Source organism: Sus scrofa, unplaced genomic scaffold (genome assembly GCF_000003025.6).
Source record: "Sus scrofa isolate TJ Tabasco breed Duroc unplaced genomic scaffold, Sscrofa11.1 Contig220, whole genome shotgun sequence".
NCBI classification, from domain to species: Eukaryota; Metazoa; Chordata; class Mammalia; order Artiodactyla; family Suidae; genus Sus; species Sus scrofa.
In genome coordinates this window covers 1-14,107 of record NW_018085049.1, presented here as the reverse complement: position 1 = coordinate 14,107, position 14,107 = coordinate 1, and the positions used below count along the sequence as shown (strand labels likewise).

At 38.6% G+C, this 14,107-nt stretch overlaps 1 pseudogene; it reads left to right on the top strand.

The window, feature by feature from the left end:
• The first annotated feature begins 9,249 nt into the window (after positions 1-9,249).
• LOC110258503 lies at positions 9,250-10,932 on the top strand (annotated as a pseudogene).
• The last annotated feature ends 3,175 nt before the right edge of the window (positions 10,933-14,107 follow it).

Here is a 14,107-nt window from a genome sequence, read left to right as displayed (position 1 = left end):
ATTGAGGTGACAGAAAAAATGTTTTAGCCAAGAAACAAGTTAAAAACCCACAAAAACAACTAAATGAAGGCGATATACAATCTACCAGAAAAAGAATTCAGCGCAATGCCAGAATGATACAACTTCTCAGCCAAAAAGAAGTACAGATCAAGAAGTTACAAGAAATGTTTAACAAAGAGCTAGAAGATTTAAAGAACAAAGATGAATAGTACAATAACAAATGAAAAACATTATAGAAGGAATCAACTGCAGAATAACTGAGGAAGAAGAATAAATAAGTGCGCTAGAAAGAGTGGTGGAAATCACTGCTGTGGAAAAGAATCAAGAATTACAAGAAATGAGCTGGAGGGGGTGTGGAGAAAAGGGAACCCTCCTGCACTGTTGCTGGGAATGTAAACTGGTACAGCCACTATGGAGAACAGTTTGGAGATACCTTAGAAATCTATACATAGAACTTCCATATGACCCCGCAATCCCACTCTTGGGCATCTATCCGGACAAAGCTCTACTTAAAAGAGACACATGCACCCACATGTTCATTGCAGCACTATTCACAATAGCCAGGACATGGAAACAACCTAAATGTCCATCGACAGATGATTGGATTCGGAAGAGGTGGTATATATACACAATGGAATACTACTCAGCCATAAAAAAGGATGACATCATGCCATTTGCAGCAACATGGATGGAGCTAGAGAATCTCATACTGAGTGAAATGAGCCAGAAAGACAAAGACAAATACCATATGATATCACTCATACCTGGAATCTAATATCCAGCACAAATGAACATCTCAGAAGAGAAAATCATGGACTTGGAGAAGAGACTTGTGGCTGCCTGACGGGAGAGGGAGGGAGTGGGAGGGATCGGGAGCTTGGGCTTATCAGACACAACTTAGAATAGATTTACAAGGAGATCCTGCTGAGTAGCATTGAGAACTATGTCTAGATACTCATGTTGCAACAGAAGAAAGGGTGGGGGAAAAATGTAATTGTAATGTATACATGTAAGGATAACCTGACCCCCTTGCTGTACAGTGGGAAAATTTTAAAAAAATATTAAAAAAAAAGAATTACAAGAAATGAGGATATTCTAAGAGCTCTCTCCAACAAAACTGAATGTAGTGACATTCATATTATAGGGGTCCCAGAAGGAGGAGGGAAAGAAAAAGGGAGTCAAGAAAGTATTTCTAAAGATTAGAGCCAAAAATTTCCTTAACATGGGAAAGGGAACACTCACTCAAGTCTAGAAAGCACAGACAGTTCCATACAGAATGAATTCAAAGAGGAACATACTGAAATACATAATAATCAAACTCACAAAAATTAGAGACAAAGAAAAAATATTTAAAACCAGCAAGGGAAAAGCAACAAATAATAATAACATACAAGGGAACACCTGTAAGCTTATGAATACATTTTTTTTCAGCAGAAATTCTGCATATCAAAAGGGAGTGGCATGATATATTTAAAATGATGAAAGGGACAAATGTACAACCAAGAATACTCTACCCAGCAAGGTTCTCATTCAGATTTGATAGATAAAAGCTTTCCAGACAAGAAAATCAAAGAAAATTCAGCGAACCAAATCAGGTTTACAACAACTATTGAATGAATTTTCTAGTGAGAAAAGAAAAGGACACAACTAGAAAGAAGAAAATTACAAATGTGAAAGCTCACTGCTAAAGGCAAACAAAATTAAAAGGAAGGAATCATATACAGACAGATGTGATTTCAAAATGAGCAATCATGAGAAGAGAGCTCTAATTCAACACCTAGCCTGGGAATTTCCATATGCTGTGGGTGCAGCCCTTAAAAAAAAAAAGACAAAAAGAAAAAAGAAAATGCATTTGAAATTAAATGGTCAGCAACCTAAAGCAATTCTGTATGCTACATCAAAATCTAATGGGTATAGAACAGGGAACTATATCTAGTAACTTATGATGGAACATGATGGAGGATAATGTGACAAAAAGAATGTACCTGTGTGTGTTTGTGGGTCACTGGGTCACTTTGCTGTACAGTAGAAATTGACAAAACATTAGAAACCAACTATAATGGAAAAAATAAAAATCTTTAAAAAACATCACACACACATGTGAAAATGTAATGGGAACCAAAACCCAAAAACTACAACAGATACACACACACACACACACACACACACACAACACACACACACACACACAGAGAGAAAACCAAATACAAAACAAAAGACAGTCATCAAATCACAAGAGGACAAAAGATAAAAGGAAGAAAAAAGACCTAAAATTACAAACTCAAAAACAATTTAAAAATGGTATGAAGTACATACATATCCATAATTAACTGAATGTAAATAGATTAAATTCTCCAAACAAAAGACACAGACTAGTTAAATGGATACAAAAAATAAGACCCACATTTATACTGTATACAAGAGACCCACTTCAGATCTAGGGACACAGAGACTGAAAGTGAGGGGATGGAAGAAGATCTTCCATCCAAGTAGAAATCAAAGGAGAGGTGGAGTAGCAATATTCATAGCAGACAATATAGACTATAAAATAAAGAATGTTACAAGAGACAAAGAAGGATGTTACCTAATGATCAAGGGATCAATCCAAGAAGATTTAACAATTATAAATATATATGTACCCAACATAAGAGCACCTCAATACAAAAGGAAAATGCTAAATTCCATAAAAGGAGAAATCAACAAAATACAGTAATAATGGGAAACACTAACACCTCCATTTATATCAATGGTCAGATCAGCCAGAAAGAATATCAGCCAGAAAGAAAATCAATAAGGAAATACACCTGCCAAGATAAGACTTAATTCATATCTATAGAATGTTCCATCCAAAAGCAGAATATACTTTCTTTTTAAGTGCACATGGAACATTCCCCAGGATAGATCATATCATGGGCCAAAAATCAATCCTTCTTAAGTTTGAGAGAACTGAAATTACAATAAGCATCTTTTATGACCACAATGTTATGAGACTAGAAATCAACTACAAGGAAAAAAAATCAACAAACACAAACACATGGAAGATAAACAATATGCTACTAAACAACCAATGGATCAGTATAGAAATTAAAGAGGAAATTAAAAAATACCAAGAGATAAATGACAAGGAAAACAAAAGATCCAAAATCTATGGGATGCAGCCAAAGCAACTTTAAGAGGGAAGATTATAGCAATACAATCTTATCTTAGGAAATGAGAAAAATCGCAGATAAACAGACTAATCTTACACCTGAAGCAACTAGAGAAAAAAAAAACCTCAAAGTTAGTAGAAGGAAAGAAATCATAAATAGCAGAAATACATGAGGTAGAGGTGAAAAAAATACAAAATATCAATGAAACTAAAAGGTGATTCTTTGAAAAGATAAAGTAAACTTTAGGCACTATCATCAACAAAAATAGGGAAGAGGGCTCAAATCAATAAAATTAGAAATGAAAAAGAAGTTACAACTTTCACCAAAGAAATACAAAAGATAGAAAGAGACTACTACAAACAACTATATACCAATAAAATTGACAACTTAGAAAAAATGGATGCATTCTTATGAAGGTACAACCTTCCAAGGCTGAACCAGGAAAAATAGAAAATATGAATAGGCCAATCACAAGTGCTGAAATTAAAACTCTGATTTAGAAACTTATAAGAAAAGAAATTCCAGGAAGCAATGGCTTCACAGGTGAATTTTATCAAACATTTAACAGCTATTCTTCTGAAACTCTTCCAAAAAATTGCAGAGAAGGTAACACTCCCAAAATCATTCTATGAGGCCATGATAACTCTGATATCAAAACCAGACAAAGATACCACAAAAAAAGAAAAGTACAGACCAGTATCAGTGATGAAATGTACACAAACTCCTCAACACAATATTAGCAAACAAATCCAACAATACATTAAAAGGATCATACATCATGATCAGGTGGGATTTATGCTGGGGATGCAAGGATTCTTCAATATCCACAAATCAGTGTGATACACCACACTGACAAATTGAGGAATAGAAATCATATGATCATCTTAATAGCTTCAGAAAAAACTTTCGAAACAATAAAGTCCCTTCTGAATGGGGGCATAGAGGGAACCTACCCTGACATAATAATGGGCCATATAATGACAAATTCACAGCCAACATCATTATCAATGGTGAAAATCTGAAAGCATTTCAACTAATATTAGGAAAAAGACAATGATGTCTGCTCTCACCACTTTATTTAACATTGTTTTGGAGTTCTATCCACAGCAATTAGAGAAGAAAAGAAATAGAAGAATCCTAAATGAAAAGGAAAAAGTAAAAGTATTACTAATTGTAGCTGACCTGTTACTATACATAGACTATACTAAAGATCCTACCAGAAAAATATTAGAGCTCATCAATGAATTTGGTAAAATTGCAGGATTAAAAATTAACATACAGAAGTCTCTCTAAACACTAACAATGAAACATCAGAAAGAGAAATTTAGAAAATAATTCCATTTACCAACCAATCAAAAACAGTAAAATATCTAGGAACAAATCTACCAAAAGAGGGGAAAAAAAGACCTATATTCTGAAAACTATAAAACACTGATGAAAGAAATTGAAGAGACACAACAGATGAAAAGATATACCATACTCTTGAATTAGAAGAGTCCTTATTGTCAAAATGATTATATTGCTGAAGGCAAGGTACAGATTCAATGTAATTCCTATCAAATTTCCAATGGCATTCTTCACAGAAATAGAATAAAAAAATTTTAATTTGTATGGAAACACAAAATCCCTGAATATCCAAAGCAATCCTGATGAATCACGCTTTCTGAATTCAGACTTATACCACAAAACTATAGTTGTCAGAATATTATTGTACTGGCAAAAAAACAGATATATAGATCAATGGAAGAGGATATAAAGGTCAGAGATTAACCCAGGCACTTATGGTCAACTAATCTATGACAAAAGAGATAAGAATATACAATCGAGAAAGGACAGTCTCTTCAATAAGTAGTGGTGGGAAACCTGTACAGCTACACATAAAAGAATGAAATTAGTACACCATACTAAAAATAATCTCAAAATGGATTAAAGACCATAATACATAAAGCTGGATACCATAAAACTCCTGGAGGAAGATATAGGCAGGACGCTCAATGATGTAAATAACAGCAATATCTTTTCATATTCACATCCTAGAATAAGGAAGATAAATAAATAAATAAATAAATAAATAGGACCTAATTAAATTTAACAGCTTTTGCATAGCCAAAGAAAACAAAAAGAAAACCTACAAGGTGGGAGAAAATATTTGCAAATGAAGCCATTGACAAAGGATTAGTCTCAAAAAAATATACAAACATCTCACACAGGTTTATAGGAAAAAACAAATGACCCAATCAAAAAATGGTTAGATCTAAAAAAACATTTCTCCAAGGGAGACAAATTTCCAATAATCATATGCATAGATGCTCAACAGCACTAATTACTAGAGAAATGCAAATCAAAACTACAGTCATGTATCATCTCACACCAGGCAGAATGGCCATCATCAAAAAGTCTATAAACAATAAATGCTGGAGAGAGGGTGGAGTAAAGGGAACTCTGTTACACTATTGGTGGGAATGTAAATTGGAATAACCAGTGTGAAGAACAGAATGGAAGTTCCTTAAAAAAACTAAAAATAGAACTACCACATGACCCAGCAATCCCACGCCTCAGCATGTATCCCAAGAAAACTATAATTCAAAAAGATATATACACCCATAAGTTCACTGCACTAGTTACAATAGCCAAGACATGGAAGAAACATAAATGGATAAAGAATTGATAAAGAATATGCGCTACATATATACGATGGAATAGTACTCAGCTATAAAAAGAATGAAATAATGGCATTTGCAGCAATATGGATGGACCTAGGAATTATGCTAAAGTCAAGTAAGTCAGACAGATAAAGACAAATATATCACTTAAATGTGCAATAAAAATAATAAAACAACATATTTATAAAACAAACTCAAATTTTGAAATCAAACTTTTGGCTACCCTGGGAGAAACTGTGGTGGCCAGAGGGATAAATTGGGAGGAATGTATAACATATACACATATATATAAAATATATAATTAACAAACACCTACTATATAGCATAGGGAAAACTATTTAATTCTGTAATAACCTATATGGGATAAAATGGATATATGTATATGTATAACTGAATCATTTTGCTTTATACCTGAAACTAATACAACACTGTAAGTCAGCTGTACACCAATAAAATAAAATAAATACATGTACTAGCACAAAGTTTGGCTTTAATGTCACACCACTATAGCTAATATCAAGAAGCCAGGACACTACTCTGTATCCCAGGGTTTAGGAAACAGTTTCTGCCTCTTTTAAGTGTGCTGCCACAGCCATGGTTTTCTTGGAACATAAGATTGGTAATTAAACATTAAAACATGAATTCTAGCTTCTCTTAACATTCATTTCTGTCAGAGCAAACTTATCTGTCAACAATGCTCCACAAGTATAGATTTACCTCACTTCTAACTTATAAATTAATACCTGATTTACACTCAAATCTCTTAACTTTAAGGGTGTCCCAAAAAATGAAATATTTAGCATCCCAATCTTAGAAATACAAGGCAAAAGAAAGGTTATGAGTGTCAACCAACATATCCATCAAACTCCATCACTCTGGCTACTAAAATTCCATTCATAGCTTTCTATGCATAATAAATGTCCATCAGTACCAGAAGACAAAGCCAAAGAGGACAACCAACATACCACCAGTCATGGTACCCATCTCAAAGAGACATTTATTCTCTGCTTATTTAGTCTAGATTCTGCCTTACATTTCTGTACATAGAAAACCAATTTATAAGTCAGTTATCCAAAATGTACTATATATAAAGTATTTAGGGAATAAAAGAGCAAAGCTTATATCCATAATAAGGGAAAGAGAAAACATTCCTAACCACCATATTAGGGGAAAATCACAGGGAAATGTAACTACAGGTCCAAATATAGATGTATTTGAAGGGAAGAAGACATACTCAGTTACTAAAGCCTGAATTTCAGTTCACAGGGCTATGGGTTGATATTTGTAATGTTTTTTCTCACCACATATTTCATGTTGCCCTTTCCTTTAATCAGCACCTCAGCACCTGAAATTTTATTACCCAGTGCTTTCAGCCATTAGTGTTTCTGCTTTTTTCTATTATCACAAGTTATGAAGGAGTTGATCATTTAAACCTAAGGAACCCATGCTTTCAAAACGCATTCCTCTCTACCTCCTTTTTCTTAATAATTAGGATTAAACATACTGCAAAGTATGATAAGCATATTCTCTCCTTGTTGATTCAGTGGTATTGAGACCCAAAGTGGCACAGGGACTATATGGAAATAATATTTTGTTTCTGGGTAAATTTTACCTTTAAAGCAGAGGAGTACAAATTCCTGGTGATGGAAAACAAAAATCTGCAGTGGATTGTAAGAGAAGACCACTTACAAATCTTCAGTACCAGAACAGTATGTTGTATCCAGGCAGAAATGCTACCACATTTTGTAGGACAATATGCTTACAGCTTGTAGAGATGCCATTACTGAATCTTCAAAAGGTCACTTCAAATTTACATGAAACAGTTTTAGAGAAAACTATGTTAAGACACACTAACTCCCCAGACCAGAGCCACTCTGTCATACATATTAATTGCATTATTGATGTTACTGTAAAATGGAATGGTTGGTCAAAAAAAAAAAGCAATTTATGCATGACCTCATAATAGTGAATCATACACTCAGTAAATCCACAACTGATAATGGGTGTGTCTTCTCTGAGGTCAGAGAAGACATACCCATATCCAGCATAATTTGATTCAAGTGAAAAGAGAGTTTATTTAGCAAAGAAGGGCATTAAATATAAACTTCCACTGGGTGACTGCCCAATCCTCCAGGGAAACAGTGTTATAACAAGTAAAAATAGTGACTTGTGAAAATTTGAGACTACATCCCATCAATGGCAGTGATCCATTTAGACTCAGTGGGGTGAAGGCCAAGCTGTTTGACCCCAGAATGATCTTCAGCCCAGCTGCCTTGTGAACATATTGATCTGATGTTGTGATAATCAGTGAAAGAAGCTGACCAGGATGGGTCAATTTGTCTCTCTGATTACTGAGAATTTCTTCTGCCATACATACTCTTTTGTGAGCATTCACACCAGAAAAAAATATACATTTCATCTCACCTGATCTTGACCCTGAAATTTCTAGGCACATAAAACCTGGATCCTTTTACAAGGATCTCACTAACCATTATTTTAATTGTCCTTACCTTCCTGTCATGTGGTTAGGCATTGCCATCAGTCATCGCATATTTGCACCTCGGGCACTTCTTCAAGATACACTGTACAAAGTTTGTCCACTTGAGGGATTCATCTCCACTAGCCTTCAGGCCCATGCCTGAGTGTGCAGGTAAAATAGAATAGCATTTCTTTTCTAACAGATGACAGTGAGTGAGGCCAGACAAACTCTAAGTCAGAACAGATTTGATTTCCTGAGTCAATTGCTCATTATGATCTTTCTATGGGTCCAGGACACAGAATCCAACACTGTTCATTTGTACGTTTCTACATGTTAAAGGGGTCTTGCTGCACAAGTAGAGGAGTCTAAGAATATTTCTCACAAGAAGAATGGATCTTAGCATAGCTTTGTTCCATAAACTAGAGTTCTGTGATATGCTTCTCTTATTGGAGATTTCTACAGACTCCAATTAGAATCCTGATCCAGCAGAGAAATAGCAGTTGTCCTCTGAATCTGCTGGATCAGCAAAAGCATCTACACAACAGCATGAACAACAGCCAGGGCAGCAGCTAAATTTTCTCTTATTCTATATTACTGAGTTCATGAGTTAGGGCCAATTTTCAGCCAAATATTCTTCACGACCTCCAAAATCTAACTAGATCCAGTAAATATCATATCTTATATTAGCTAAGGAAACCAGGTGTTGCAACAGATAAGCCCAAAATCTCATGAGAAAAAAAGACATAGCATTTGAAAAAAAATAAAAACTGTTAATCACAGGTTATAGGGCTGCATACATAAAAACACCCAATGCAACTATGTTAATAATAACTAATGAATCATAATTAGAGTTAGAAAGACATTAATAGGATGGCTGGATATATGTTAGTACACTATGTACATTTTATTTTAAAATCAATATAATGAATAGTTTTTATTTCCTAATTCTAAAATTTTTATGGAGATTCAATGGCTGAACCACAGTCAAAATGCCACTGAAGAAGAACAGAAAAAGTATGATGTTTCTCAGAATTTCATTAACTGGGCTCTCTGCAGCAAGACCAGTGTCCCCTTCCTCTTCAACAAAGAGCTGGTAAGAGGAACGCCACCTTCTCCATCACCAGTCGGGTCAATTGTGTTTCAGATGCAGCTGCTGCTGGAGACAAAATGTAACACAGACCCTGGCTCCCTTTGGAGAATCAGATTCACGTGGGAGCCTAACTTCTGGACTAAGCAGCTGGCTTCCCTTGGCTGTATAACTACAGACGTAGACAGCTGTCACAGGCAGATTCTCTCGCTTATGGAGGCTTCCAGGGTCCGTCATCTTTCTGTCAAAGCCATCAGTCCCCAGTTGCTCCGCAAGAGACTCCCAGCCACCCCTCCTACAAGTTCCAGTCTCCAGCCCTGTGCTCCTCATCGGTCTGCTGCTCTCATTGCCCCCCAGTGTCGCCCTCCCTCAAAGGCCAGGTCCCCCCACCCAGACTGCACCCAGCCCACAGCTTTAGGCCGCCCTCTGAGATGCCCCAGCAGCTGGGGTCCCTGCAGTGCTCCGCCTGCTGCCCAAAAACAAAGACCTGCCCTGCCACCCGCATTCTCCCAAGCTGCTGCAGCCCTGGCTGGACATGGAGCCCTCCCCCTGAGCCGGAGAGCAGGTCCCAGCGGCTGGGGCAGCCGCCGGCCCTCCAGCCCGTGTGCGTCGTCCCTCCCCAGGATGCTCAGCAGGGCACCCACGCGCACCCTGCCTCACACACACCCTCTGTCCACCTCCAGTTTGGCCACCACCCGGAGCTGAAGCTCAGCCACTTTCAGCAGCAGCCACAGCAGCAGCTACCACCGCCGCCCCTGCCACCACCCCTTCCTCCGCAGCAGCCACCCCCTTTCCTGCCTCCCTCCCAGCACCTGGCTCCCGGTCAGCAGGAGGGCCCTCCTGGGCCTGCCTGTGCCCAGAATGTGGACATTATGCAGGACAAGTTTGAGCTGGAGGAGATGCAGAAGGACCTGGAGCTCCTCCTTCAGGCTCAGCAGCCCAGCCTGCAGCTGAGTCAGACCAAGCCCCTCAGCACCTTCAGCAAACCATTGTGGGGCAGATCAACTACATCGAGCGGCAGCCAGCGCCCATCCAGCCCCAGAGCCGGGTGGACCCTGTGCAGGCTGCAGATGAGCCCCCAGCACTTGAAGGCCCAAAGCCAGCTCTTCCTCTTGACAAGAACACCAGGCCAGCCTGCCCCAGGCAGCCGGCGGGGAGACCCCGCACCCTGTCCCTGCCCTGGGCAGCGCCGCCCAGCACTCCTCTCCGAAGGTGGTGAGAAAGGTACTAACAGAGCCAGCTTTCCCTGACCCTGCGGGACCCTGTGCCCATCAAGACCTCAGGGACCCGGCCCAGGATGATTTGACAGGGGGAGGAGTGTCCCTGTTCCACCCCGGATGCTCCAGAGCCCTGACTCTTGCCGCCTGTCCTAGTGAGTCAGCAAGGCCCTCCGCCACCCCCTCCCAAGTCCAGGAGCATGGGGAGAGGTGGGGCGAGGGGAAAGAAGCCAATTACGGACCGCTGACTCTGTACGGGGACTGTGTGTGCTTCTCGGGCGAGGTCACTTCACCTTCCCGACAGGTCTGGGAGGCGGCATCCTTGTTTTATAGCTAAGGAAACTGAGATCCAGGCTTCTACAGCTAGTAGATGAGAAGGCTAAGGTGTATCTACATCTAGAATCTGAAGCCTAAACTTTTTTTCTCTGCAACGGATGCGAATGGGGAAGAGTCCTCTGTGGCCGCACAGTCCAGTTGGTTGGCTTAGGGCTGGAATGATGAGCATGCTGGGGGAGTGGTCTGGAAGGCGTCCTGTGGGGGTGGCTGAGCACTAGGGGCACTGGGGTGTCTCGAAGACAAGCTCTAGGAGCCCTTCCTGTCTGTCCACCTGCCGCTCCCTGGAAGGGTTCATGGCAGTAACCCAGGGTCCCAGGACTCTTCAGCAGTCCTACTCTCAGTTGCCCTTCACGCCTGCTCAGGCCATGCTCCTGAGCACTGGCACCTCAGCACTGTGCGCACCTTTCCCTCAGCCCTGTGTGTCCCTTGGCCCCATCCCACTCGTCCTTCTGCCTCTTCAGGCCCAGGACTCCAGTCTCCAGGTGCCTCCCCTCAGCCCTGTTCTTGAAGCCCTGTCCGCTGGTCTATACCCTCCTAGCCCACATCCCCAGCCCTGCGCATCCTCTGGGCTCTTCAGCCCCAGTTCCACTAGTCCTTCTGTGCACCTGCCCCTCCTCATGTCTCTCCCAGCAGCAACACTGCCATCTGTGTCCTAGATCAGTCTAGCTCAGGGCTACGTGAGAGTTTGAAAAAGGAAGAGATGGCACAAGTGAAATGTCAACTTGGCCACTTCCTATGACTCTTGAGGTCTAGGCAGGCCTGTGGTGTGCATGGCTCTCTGTTTCTGCCCTACCTGTCTTATCCTTTTGGAAATGGTTTGGCTTTAAAGGCCATAGAGATTCTGTAAATTGGCCATTTGTGACTCTTAAAAAAAAAAATTATGATGTTTCTGCAAGTACTGACAATGTGGCAAACAGAACAGAGGAACAGGCTTGAGAATTAAACTCACACATACATAGAAGCTTGATATGGACACTGTGGCCTAACAGACAGTGGGAAAATCACAGACTTGTAATACTTGGTGCTAGGAAATCTGACTATTCATACAAAGAAAAAGAATCAAATTGGACCCCTACTTTCATATGATTATGAGAGAATCAATGCCAGGTAGATTAAAGTCCTAAATGTGAAAGTCAAATACATAAAATCTTTAAAAAATAAATATGAGATTTTCTTCATGACTTTAAGAGACTGATTTCTAAGACAAAACATAATGTCAAAGGCAACACTGACATAGCGTATATATATTAAAATTAGAATCTTTTAAAAGCTATAAAAAATAAGCTGAAGAATGCTGACTATACAGAACATATAAAGAACTTAGTACATAAAATAACAAGGCAAATGAACAAAGTTTGCAAAAGCTGAACTCCAAATGGCCAATAAGTGCATTAAAACATACTCAAGCTCTTTAATAACAAGGCAAAAGCAGATCAAACCCACACTATGACACCACTGTATCATAGAATGATTGGCTAACATGAAAGCCTGCCAATTATCAGTGTTGGTGAGGTTGTGGATCTATGATGACTTTCATACTCTGCTGGATGTCACACCAATCAGACAAAAAATTGTGAAGACCACATTGGCAGTATCTTTAAAGTTCAATATTGCATAGCCTGCAACTTAGCAATTCTACTTCCAGCTGCAAGCCTTAGGAAAAAGGAGTGTGCATCTCAGAAAACATACATAGGAATATTCTTAACATCATCATTTACAATGGCCAGAAAATTGGACACAACCCAATTGTTCATCAACATTAGAGTAAATGAATAAATTGTGGTATACTCACAACAGAATATAGAAAGCAATAAAAAAACTGATGAACCACAGCTATGGGCCATTGGGAAGAATCACAAACACAGAAAGAAATGGGAAAATGCAAAGCAAACAAGAAACCTATCCAAGGCAGAAAAGAACACTAATAGATATTGACAGATAAACATACATCTTATGAAATTCTAAGACACTCTTTCCATCCTCACTTCTGTCAGAGTATTGAACTTAAGAATTCACAAGGACTGTATTGTTACAATGTGAAGAAGACAGGTTTTTAAAGACTTATAATCAAAACTTTTACTAGGGTATTGAATACATTTAGTCTTATTAGAAAATAAAAAAAAAAAAACACTTTGGTCATGGTAGACGAAGATACTTGAGTAAAACCTCCAACACACCAGCCCTTAACCTTCAGCAGTAGATAAGTCCAGAGGAAGTTGAAGCTTCTGATCTTGAAGGTAATTGTAACAAAAACCCAACCCAACTTAAGCCTAACAAGGTGAACCAGTACTCAAACTCAAGAATAGAAGGCACGTGACTATCTCCAGGTGTAACTAATATTTATCTCAGACCTAAGTGTCTTATACAACATTGATCATCAAGAAAATACAAATTAAAACTACCATGCAATTCTAACAAATGACACTAACACAGAAAATATTAAAAGATTGAGAATAGCAACAACAATAATGTAAAGCAAACTGCTTTGTCAGAAATAACTGGTGGGAGTATAATTGAGATAATCAGTTGGAAAGGTATTTGGAGGAATTTACTCAAGCTGAATCAGGATGTAGCAAAAGATTATCAGGATAATATATGCAAAAGAATTGTGCATGAATTTATATGAAAGTACACATATGAGACTGTTCATAGAAGTATTATTAATGAAAATGCAAATCAGAAACAACAAATACATCTTTCTACAGTATGATAAATGTATTATCATCACATATGCCAATGAAAATTAATGAATTACAACTCTTTGCATCAAAGATGTTTCACAAATATGATATGAGCAAAACCAACACAAAAGTATACATAGTAAGATCCTACCCACGTCAAGATTAATCACAATAAAATGAGTTCATGGTGATCAAGTCCATTCTTTCTGCTGGATGGAGATTATTGGCTGCAATGGGATGTTACACTTCTGGCTTGCTGTTAATAGTCTGTATCTTGTTATGTGTTTTAGATAATAGGTCTATTAAGCTTTTGACAATTCATCCAGCCCTATTATTATGAACATAGGATTTTTAAGTAAACAAGGTACTTAATTCATTAAAAAAAAGAGCCAATCCTTCTCCCTGAAAGAAAACAGAATACAGAAATTTTGAAAATAAGCATGTATAGAAAGTTCAGGCTTCACAGCAGGGGCAATGGGAAACAAGCCCTGGCAA